We start from the raw sequence: 11,948 nt of genomic DNA on the forward strand, positions 1-11,948 counted from the left end.
CTGCTGGGTGTCAACTTCGACTTCCTTCCGGCAACTCCAGCATCCAAACTGGAGCTAAATGTTATGATCGCCATTCCTTTAGACACCATCAGCAAAGACTAGAGGGGATTCTGACATCTGGACAGCCCAGAATCTCCATAGTCTACGCTCAGGCTTGCGCCCTGGAGAGATCAATCTAGCCTCACTCGTGAAGCTCTCAGTCAAAGGGTCATAAGTCGCACCCGATTGGCGTGGGAAAGGAGCTCCGCGGGTCAGCTTTGACTGTGGGAGAGATCATCGCGTCCCACTGGCCGACTAACCCCCTCCTCAAGCCGGGTTCTCCCCTGTCCGTAAGATGTTGGCCCGCCAACGCCTGCCTGCTCCAATGGGTGCCTGGAACTCAATATATTGCTCAGCATGACAAGCATACGGAAAATTCGCTCCAGACAGAAGAATCAAGAAATCAACAAAGATTTATCCAGCTCTTTCCAGCTCTTCGATTCGCAAGCTGGAACGTACGCACCATGTGCACATGCATCTCTGACGACCTCAGTGAGGTGAACAACACCAGGAAGACGGTCATCATCAACAGAGAGCACATCAGACTAAATGTCAGCATATCTGCCCTCCAGAAAACCAGGCTGGCCTCTAGCGGCTACCTCAGAGAGGAAAACTACACTTTCTTCTGGAAGGGTGGAGAACCTGAGGATCCCCGCCAGCACGAAGTGGGCTTCACCATTAAAAACATCCTCCTGGCATCAGCTGTGCCTCAGTCAGGGTCACTGAACGTCTCTTGTCCATCTACCGTGCAACTGCTGAAGGTCCTGTCAATATCATCGGTGTCTACACCCCGACCCTCACGTCTTCAGAAGAAACAAAGAATCAGTTTTATGTGCAGTTGGACGAATAGATCAAATGATTCCCTAAAGATGAGCCACGATTCCTCCTCGGTGACTTTATTGCCAGAGTAGGTGTAGACCACGAGTCATGGCCTACCGGCCTCGGACATCATGGCATTGTAAAGGCCAACGAAAACGGCCAGAGACTGATGAAGCTGTGCACCTACCATGACATGTGCGTTACAAACACCTTCTTCGAGTGTAAGCCACAACACAAAGTGTCATGGAAACACCTTATGTCTCATCGCTGAAACCAGCTCAAATTGGTCATCACCAGGTGCTCTGCCCTCAACAGCGTCTTCTCCACCAGAAGGTACGACAGTGCAGAATGCGACTCTTACCACGCACTCGTGATCAGCAGGGTGAGCATACATCCCCACACACCACGCTGCACAAAACTAAAAGGTCGTTCTCGCATCAACACTGCGCATATGTATGTCCTCTCCACGGCTTAGTAGTATGTGTCTGCCCCGGAGCAGGCTTTCCAGGACCTGCCAGAGCAGGATACACAGCCAAGTTGAACGCAGTGAAGGGTGCCATCTGCAGCACGGTAATGGACAAATGACAAGATCTCATAGGCTACAAACAAAATGCCCCAATGAACGGACGCTTGTGCCCTCAGAAGTGCCAAAATCATCACCCAACGCATCGTTAGACAGTGCACGAACGAGTGGTGGCAGCAACTGTGTGAAGGAATCGAGCGCAGTGTCGATTCTGGAAACATCCAAATTATTACAGTGGCATCAAGAAGGCTCTATTTCCTACAGTGAAAAAGTTCGCCCCCCCCCCCTGAAATCTCTGTAGGAAGAGAAGATCACAGACTGTGATCAACAGTAGGCAGGATGGATGGAGCACTACTCAGAGCTATACTCCCGAGAAACGTCAGTCACTGTTACGGTTCTTAGCAACATACAGAAATTTCCCACCATTGTGGAGCTCGACAAAGTGCCCACCTTAGAGGAGCTCGGCAAAGCCATCGACTCCCTCCAAAACGACAAATCACCGGGTAGCGACAGCATTCCGCCTGAAGCTGTCAAACGTCGGAAACCGAAATTGCTTCAGCCGCTGTATGAGCTAATCTCGGAGGAAGTAGCAGTCCCCGAAGACATGCGCGTCTCCACCATTGTTACTCTTTACAAAAAAGGGCGACCGCAGTGACTTTAACAATTATAGAGGGATCTTGCTTCTGAGCATCGTTGGGAAAGTGTACTCCCGCATCATCCTCAGCAGGTTTCAACTGCTGGCGGACCATGTGTACTTGGAAGCTCAGTGCGGTTTCAGAGCAGGCAGGTCGACAACAGACATGATCTTCTCCCTCCGACAACTCCAAGAGAAGATCTGAGAGCAAGGTTAGCCACTCTATATGATGTGATGTTCATCGACCTCACTAAGGCCTTCGACCTGGTCAGCAGAGAGGGATTATTCGAACTTCTCAGTAATATCGGTTGCCCCCCCCCCCCAAAAAAAACAAACTCCGCAGCATGATAATCTTTTTCCATGAAGATATGAAGTGAACATTCCTGTACGATGGCTCCTCCTCAGACTAATTCTCAGCTACATAAACAGTGACGTGAAGCAGTGCTGAGTGCCGGCACTGACCCTAATCGGGATCTTTTTCTCCCTGCTCCTTTCCTACACCTTTGATTTGTCCACTGATGGCGTATATCTGCACACTAGGTCCGACGGGAGGCTGTTCAACCTGGCACGACTGCGCTCGGAGACCAAAGAGCGGTCGGTGCTCACCAGAGAGATGCTCTTTGCCCTCTAGTGACTGAGAGACCGTTACGCTGATGCCTGCAAGCAATTCGGGCTCACCATCAGTCTGAACAAGATAAACTTCAGCGTGCAAGATGCCACCACTGCCCCTTCCATTAAATTCGACGGTGTCGCCCTGGAATCAGTCAGCAACTTTGCTTACCTGGGGTCAACCATCAGCAATACTCTCTCGCTCGATGTGGAAGGCTTGGAAAGGCAAACACCGTCATGGCACGACTAACGAAGAGGGTGTGGGAGAACAACGCGCTAACAGAACACCAAGATCTAAGTGTACCAGGCTTGCGTTCTTAGTTCCCTCCTATATGGAAGTGATATCTGAAACACCTATAGGAGGCAAGTGAGTCGGCTCACTTCATTCCATACACAGTGCCTAAAACGCATCCTGAAATCAGCTGGCAAGACAGCGTCCCACACAGCGAGATCCTGCAACGTGCAAGTATCCCGAGCATGTACTCCCTGCTGAGCAAACTCCACCTTCGATGGCGGAGACACGTTCGACTCATAGAGAATGGGAGGCTGCCAAAGGACATCCTATATGGACAGCTGGCCACAGGCACCAGATGAGTCGGCCGCCACTCACTCCGTTTCAAGGATGTGTGCAAGAGGGACATGGAGGCATGCGACATTTCACTCGACGGTTGGGAAGTGCAGGTACCTGGAGAAAGACGGTCCGTAAGGGCGTAGCAGTTGCTAATGTGAGGAGAGTTCAGTTGGCGGCCGAGAAAAACGAGAGAAAGAAGAGCATGGCAGTAACCACAGCAACCCAGACTTCCCAGTACGTCTGACCAACGGCAATATGGACTGTCATTCGCACATAGGCCTGCACAGCCATATCAGATGTTGCCAAAACCCCAGAGACAGACGACACTCCAATGGGGCTACTCAAAAGGTCTCTCGAGACTGAGCCGCCAATGATGATATTATAAACATCGCATCTTCGCAGTAAGCGTCCTTGCAAATTGAAATTGGTTCTATTCCCAAAAATTAGCTACTATGACATTCAATATCGAAGCGACAGTGACATCTTAAAAGCTTTTTTACTTTTACTTTTATTCTAATCCATGTTTGTTTGTATTTTCTAATCCATGTTTGTTTGTATTTTTGTTTTCTGTTGGTTTTTTCTGGGGTGAGGGTTTACAAGGAAAATCTATTTGGCACAAATGTCTGTTGTTTAAGCCAAAATTGTAATGATCAAATATAATAAATGGCTGTGGTGGTGACCACTTTGACAGTCCAGATGTCTGTCTATTATTATAACCCAGTTCCGCAAAACAAATAGGAATCAACATTTCAAATTTGTTTGACTTAACAGGAAGAATTTCAGAGCAGAGCCAAAAACATATTCCCATCTCAAATCACTAAATTACCTTACAATATCCAGATAATTCACTAAATTAAAAAATTAGAGAAGGTCCAATTTACGAAACTAATCCATCTTGTCATAAAGCCTCGTGAATTGTATATATTATGAAGTCTACTCCTTGAAATTGGCTAATTACTCGGGATGAGCAACATCTTTTCAACACTGACTCTCCCATAATTAACAAGTACTTGATAACATCTAACAAAGATATAAACAGAAACGCAAATGGAAATAATACATATCGTAAATGTATTACAATAATAGTTTTAAAAATAAGGGGTACAAGAAAAACATCCATTGTTCGAAAGAAAATTATAGAGACCTCCATCATCGAAAATTAAATGTTCTATTCCCAAAATGTTCTATTCCCAAAATATATATAAATATACACTCTCTGGTTAACCTGTGTGACCCCTTACATGCATTTTACATTGAACTTACTCGCAATGCATGGCACAGAATAACGATGCATATGGTTCAATGGTGGCGCGAGGGTTCTATTAGCCTGGTAGCAATGTTCTTTAGTGGTGCCCCTACTTAAAATACAGAGAACAGCTTTTATGTGAGTTGACAACCTCCTTCGAACGCCCTCCTCCCCTCTTAAATATATGCCCTTGTGAATAATTGCCCCAGTTCGTATAAGATGAGGGTAACATACGACGAGAAATTTCAGCTGCGAAAAGCTCAAGATGGCGACCCCTTCTTCAGGCGCCGGTGCGTAAGTGCCCCCTCACACACCACCCCTTGCCACCAGTGATACGGCTATACTTTTCAAACTCTTTCATACTAAGAATCAGAAAGTCGTTTTAGCAATTTCCTTTCCCAGCTTTGAAATCGCGAAATTCGAGTGCAATTTCATTAGCCTGATGGAAGGGAGGCTACTCCTGGAATCTTGTTTGATTTCGAAGGACTCGTACTTTACAGAGGTTGACCCAGAATTAGTTTCACTGCATAATTTCTACGTTTGTTTGTCAGTACTGAACTTTCTAGCGTGCCCAAGTCCTAACAGATCATACATAATTTAATATATCTTCAACGACTAATTCATTGCAAGGGTTTGGTGGTAGGTTAACCGCCATTTTCTTGCTTGTGAACCATAACAAAACGAAGTGCCAAGGGTAACAGATTTCATTGCCGTGCACGCATAAGTGTCACATTACTCAATGTTGTTACAACTCGGTGGTTTTAAAATAAGTAACAGAAAGGACGTGAAACCAACAATTTGAGTAAAACTCCAGAATTTATTTCCATAGAATACAAAGTGGAAATTTAATAGACACAGAATTGCGAATTGAATTCCAAAAGATCATAAACGTAATATCACAAGTCTAAAGTATAGACTGTTTCGAATGAATTCCGAAGGTTTTGAATGCCCTGATATAACAAAGTGATACAGTCTAAAACGTCTTTGAACGAGTTCTGAATAATCTTAACGTCGTCTGAAAGGTCAATGAGTACTTTGTAATTCCAATGAATATAAATAATTCCTCTCAAATTGTGTCTGAAGACACCAATAAGTGATTCTACGGACAGCAAATAAGCACAGAAAGATAGGTACCAAAGAACTGATCACATGAATCTGTTTGTGAAATTAGTTAGGAATATGAGAAGTGTTCAAATGCTATAAACTTATGGAGTAAGAGAATATTTGTTTCCATAACAACCAAATCACACACACACACACACACACACACACACACACACACACACACCATTGTTGGTCAAACGTTCCATGAATATTACAAGACACGCTTTTTATGGCTTCTATAGCAACCTGATTAAAATATATTTTTCAAATCTCACAAAACATATGGCAAACCTTTAATCAAATAACTGGAAGAATAGTTATCATGACACGATTTACAAACAAATGTATGTATCTTGGTATCTATGACAGCCTGTGAGAAACGGATATTTTGACATCTTTTCGAAAACAACTCTATTTGATGGCATCAAACGTTCGGGAAATGTTCTATGTGGAATGTTCCAGGAAATATTGAATCTTATAGCCTCCAGAGCAACCACCAATTATTACATTCTTATGTTACGTGTTTAGGCGCGAATAAACAGTAACGAAAAAAAAAAAAAAAAGAGTGAAAGCAACAAGCTTTGATACATTTGACAAAAAATGTATTTCCCTGAAAAAATTCTGTAAAAATGAATGATAAGATCTTACGATTTTAAGATCAGATCCAAATATAATCCAAGAATAATCTACGAACTAAATGAATGAAATGTTCTAATGAATTCAAGTTCGAGTTCCGATGAAGAACCCAAGATGGAGGGCGATGACGTATTCTGTATCCTTTTTGGTGTTGTAAGGTCTACAGTTCTGTGTTATTCACAAACAATAATCCGGTGTTTGGATTTCCCAACAAAATTTAAATAAATGTCTTTGTCCAAGAATTCTGTATGATCACACATATATTTCCAGGAGAAAGAATTAATCCTTTTGAATTAAATAGTTCGAATAAACATTAAAATGTAATTACCCAAACTGGTCACAAAGAAACAAACACATTGACATCAAGTGTTTTAAGCCCAGACTGAGAAAAATCTCTATAAACAATGATTATACAGTAACTCGAAACGCAAAACAAATTCCCGGAGGATAGTTAACTTTCCAGAACCTTCGAGAAGTACTTACGTATAAAAGCACGTAGTCCCAGTATGACCTTGACGAAAACCAATCGTTTTACTCATCGAATAAGATAAAAAATAAAACGTTATTTACTTCTCTCACTGAATTTCTAAATGAAGGTCGAGAACTACTTCAGCTTTAGGTGTTTACAACTGAAGAGTCAAGGAGGTCAAACTATTTTCAGGAAAATATGAGTTCTTAGTAAACAAAACTACATTTTGACATGCAATGAAATTAAAATAAAAATATTTTAAAACTAACAAACATTTGAATTAATATAAATTAAATCAAATATACATAACACTTCCCCCATAAAGAAAAATAAATATTTATATGATAAAGCTTTCTTTTTACCATAGATTGATTAGACATGAGTTTAAAAAGAACCCTTAAAAATTACACACAGTGTACATGACATAACACATTGTTATACACGGGAAAGTGCATCTGCTATTAAACTGTCTTTCTCCTTGATGTGCCTGATGTCAATATCATATTCCCGTAACAACAAACTGCACCTTAGTAGTCTTTTATTTTTATTTTTCATCTTCCCGATGAAAGTAAGTGTGTTGTGGTCACTAAAAGCAATGGTCGAAGAAGCAGCTGAACTAATGTAAACGTCAAAATGTTGTAATTCTATATCAAAGCCAACCATTCCTTCTCGATTGTTGAATAATTTCTTTGGTGATTATCTAACTTCTTAGAAAAATAGCTCACTGGATGATCAATACCATTTTCGTCCTCTTGAATCAAAACTGCCCCAACGCCAACATCACTTGCTTCAACAGACAGTTTAAATGATTGGCTGAAATTTGAAGCTGTAAGAACTGGCGCTCTGTTAAGGGTGGCTTTTAACTTGCAAAAGCCTCCTGACATTCTTCAGTCCAAAGGAACTTGTTTTTTTAAAATTAAAATTGGAACAAAATTTCCAATAGTTTCCAGCCATACCTAAAAATCGCATTAGTTGCTTTTTATTAACAGGCGTAGGAAATTCAGAGAGAACCATGACCTTGTCATCTGTAAGTTTAAGTTGTCCATGTCTTACGACATGTCCTAGAAATGTTACAATAGCACGGCAGAACTCACTTTTGGATAAATTAATTGTCAAACTTGCATCTGTGAGCCTGTCAAAGAATCTCCGAATTGTTGCTAAATGTTCTTTCCAGGTGTCGTTGTAGATGATGACATCATCGATGTAAGGATCACAATTGTCTAGACGGGAGATAATCATATTCATGAGACGTTGGTAAGTACTTGGCGGCCCTTTCATTCCAAACGGCATTTTACTTTATATTCGTAAAGTCCATCTGAAGTCACGAATGCCGAAATTTCCTTTGCTCTTTCCGTTAGTGGAATTTGCCAAAATCCTTTCAGAAGGTCAAATTTAGTGACATAATTGGCATTTCCGATTTTATCAATCCAGTCATCGATTCTTGGTAATGGAAATTAATCTTTTTGTCACACTATTCACCGTCCTGTAATGACTACACAGACGGAAAGTTTTATCTGGTTTTGGAACAAGTATGCATGGTGAACTCCAGTCACTTTTACTGGGCTCTATAAAATCATTCTCCAGCAAATACTGAATTTCTTTTTTTAAGCATTCCTGTTTGAGAGGGTTCATCCTGTATTGGTGTTGTTTCACAGGTTTGGAGTTTACATTTTCGACGTAATGAAAAATTGTGTTCCTTCTTGTAGGAACGTCTGGAAATAAGTGCTCATATTCAAATAATAACTGTTTAAGTTCATTTCTTTCTTGCTCTTGCAAATGTGAAATTTTCTGGTCCAGATCTTTCATAAGTTCTGAATTCCGAAGATTTGTCACTACAATATTAGTAGAATCCGATGATATTCCTTCACTTAAATCTTCAGTGAGTGGGACAGGTACAACTAAATTAATTGCATGTTTAACCTGGCTATAACTTTCAATATACTGTTACTCCTATAACTTATTTAGAACCCAGTAGCACTGATATTTATAGGTTACTGCATTTGTATGGGAAAATATGACCTTGGGAGTGCAGTATATCCATCCGACAACAAGAGTTCATATTTTCCCATACAAATGCAGTAACATTTTTATTATATGCTCATTTTCTTATTCTACCTAAGGCTTAATTATATAAACAAAATACACTACAAGAAACATCGTAAATGAATGCATACCGTATTCCAAACTAAATACACAATCGCAGATTTATCATTACACAACAACATCATTATTAATGCGCACATAACTCCGCCCAGATAAATTTGAACTTAGTCGCGCGCTCGACATAACGTTCGAAAGAAAATGGCGTGTCTAGTTAAAATTGAAATTTGCAGTCATATTGTGAATGAATGCGCATTGCAACAACTTTTCCATTTGATCTGGAATGAATAGATTTTGGTATTTTGTTTCGATTCGACGAACGTTTGTGATTTTGGACTGGATTCATCTGTGCAAATTGTACATGAAATACATCGGATAGAAGCGGCGCGAAGAAGCGTGTTTACATCTGCAAGTGTGTCTGTTCTGTCATTGACTATTTGAAATCAAATTGTGGGAAAAATATGAAGTGTTTCAAGTGCAATTATCAAAAAGACGCTATTGAATTTAATGTTTATTTCATTTTGAGTACAGTAAGGAAGATGTAATTGCACTTGGAATATAGTCGAAATTACAGTACAATTTCGAAATGTGTAATCAAGCTTGAAAACTCAAGACATGGCTCATGTAATTCGGATTTGCAGAACTAAGAAAGTACATTTTGAGGAAATTCTGGATGTAAAATTGTAAGTATATTTTTTTGCCATTCTTATTACCAGCTAAAGAAGACAGTTTATGCCTTTATAGCTTGCATGTTATTTGTAGGTACCAAGCATTTTTATGAAATATGGTGTCTATCGCAAAATCTGAAACAATGTATCAAAAAGCTAACGTGGAATGTAGCAAAACAGTTGGTATGTTGCAGTCCACGAAAAATCTACTTTAGTTCATTCAGAAACAAATTTAATCAACCAAAACGTATTGCGCCTACTATGCGAATGTACATGATTTGTTTACAAAGTAGTTCCTAATACACTATTGGGGACACGTGTCCTGCGCGTGGATGCAATATGAAGGTGTGTAATATCGTAAAATATTGAACGATTCTGATAATGTAAAGTTAACGGTGAAAAAAATGAGCATATAATAATATGCTTTTATGCATTCATTTTCTTCTTAACTTTGTAAGGGCAGTAATATCTAAAGTAAAGAAAATGTTAAAGAATGGGGAAGAGATATAGAACCCCATTATTACCAGACTCAAAAGTTCTCTCCAATATAGTTCTGTCAAACCATAATTTCACTTTTGACTTTAATTGCTGAAAGCCAGATTCAAGCAAAATGTGCTAGAAAGTTCCGAACCTAAAATTTGACCTTTGATCAGATTGAACAGATTTGGGAAGGCCAAATTGAGTCGAAGAAACTTTATCAAAGTTGTAATATTTCTCAATGGAATTGCCTCTAGAAATCTTGTTGACACACACATAATGGTCAACAGGTATTGGTTCCCGGATTTGGTCTTAGGTAAGGGAACAACACAATCTACCATAATTCTACTAAATGGTTCGTCAAAGGCAGGAATAAGTTGTAGATGAGCCTTAGGTATCTTTTGATTGGAGTTTCCTACCATTTGACAGGTATGACATGATCTACAGTATTTACGAACATCACTTTTGATTTTTGGCCAGTAAAAGTGAGTCAAGATCTTGCGATAAGTCTTATTAATCCCTAAATGACTAGCCAAAGAAGTTTCAGGGGCCAGACTAAGTATTTCCTATCTGTATGGTTTTGGAACTACAATTTGATAGTTTACTGATCAATCATCACCAGCAGGTACCGCGGGAGGTCTCCATTTTCTCATAAGAATTCCAATTTTAATGATATAACAGACACGAACTTCAGTGGCTTCAGTTTCACTAATGGCCCTTTGAAACAAGCAGGAGATCTCATGATCTTTTTCCTGTTCGACGACAAGTGATTGTCGTTTATCACCCTGATTAGAATAACGAGAATGAGTCGTTAAAAGAGAATCACTGTGATCAATACCCTTTGATTTATCCAAACAAGGAGTGAAAGTGACCTCATCAATAGCCCGGCAATACATATGTCAGCTAAAGGAATACTTTCTTTATCAACATCATTCTCAAGAGCTTTCTTTGCCATTGCTCTGGTAACTGCACAAGCTGGGAATAAACCAGGGAATTATTTTTTAATTCGATCGACTTTCTGATCCAAACAAGGCTTGTTAGTTACAAGTGGATTAAGCACAACCTAGTTTCCAGCTAGATTGTTGCCAAGTATTAAATGAATGCCCTCTTGTCTTCAAATCAGAGCAATAAACTTTCTCAGGGTGTTAAGGACCTGGATATTTTGTTATCATGTGTAAATGTTAATCGACCGTATTATCAAAATATATTGAACGTATATCGAAGGCAACCCTTATTCCAGAGCTGTAGCTAAGAAGTTTTCGCTGGGGCAGAATCTCATTAAAGAGCCTAAACCCACACCCACCCACCCACTCACCGCCAGACAGTTCCAGGGCTCCAGTGACGCCCATCCAAGTGGAGATGTACCTCCCCACACCCATTCTTGCAGTTCTGCCTTATTCCATCTTTGCTATCAAATAATCAGACAAAAGGTGCGTACGAGTTTGATCCACTACTGGGTGTTTGCAATAAAATACATTTATTTATTAGCTTATCTTCTAAGTGAAACTACTTAAAAAGCCAACATATTTTTCACGATTTCATTGAAACTCTCTAACCGTTGTCTAAATTGATAAACGCATTTATTTATCATGCAGCGTAATGAAGTAATTTTATGGGTGAAGTTCAAGAAAATCTTCCAACGTTTTGGAGAAAATAACAACCAGCAGTTGTTCATAGGCTTATTGTAAATGTTCATTAATTATATTCCTTTTGCAAAATCTTTATGTAAGATGTGTATTCTGCACACACACACACACACGCACGCACACACACACACACACACACACACACACACACACAGAGTTACAAATGCATCTCACGGTGAATAAAATTATCCATTAAATACCAAAGCGTAAGCTGTATTTGATTGGACTACAACAATCGTGACACATATACCAGAATGCGTTTAAAATATATATAAAAAACTTCAGTAAGAATTGTATTGTGAATTTTACCTCAGATTTCTGTTATTACATACATTCTGTCCACCAATGCATAAGAACATGCTCCAGAGAGTCAATGTGGCTTCAGAGCCAATAGGGGCACAACTGAC

Source organism: Sinohyriopsis cumingii, unplaced genomic scaffold, assembly GCF_028554795.1.
Source record: "Sinohyriopsis cumingii isolate HCF-2022 unplaced genomic scaffold, ASM2855479v2 utg000622l, whole genome shotgun sequence".
NCBI lineage: Eukaryota > Metazoa > Mollusca > Bivalvia > Unionida > Unionidae > Sinohyriopsis > Sinohyriopsis cumingii.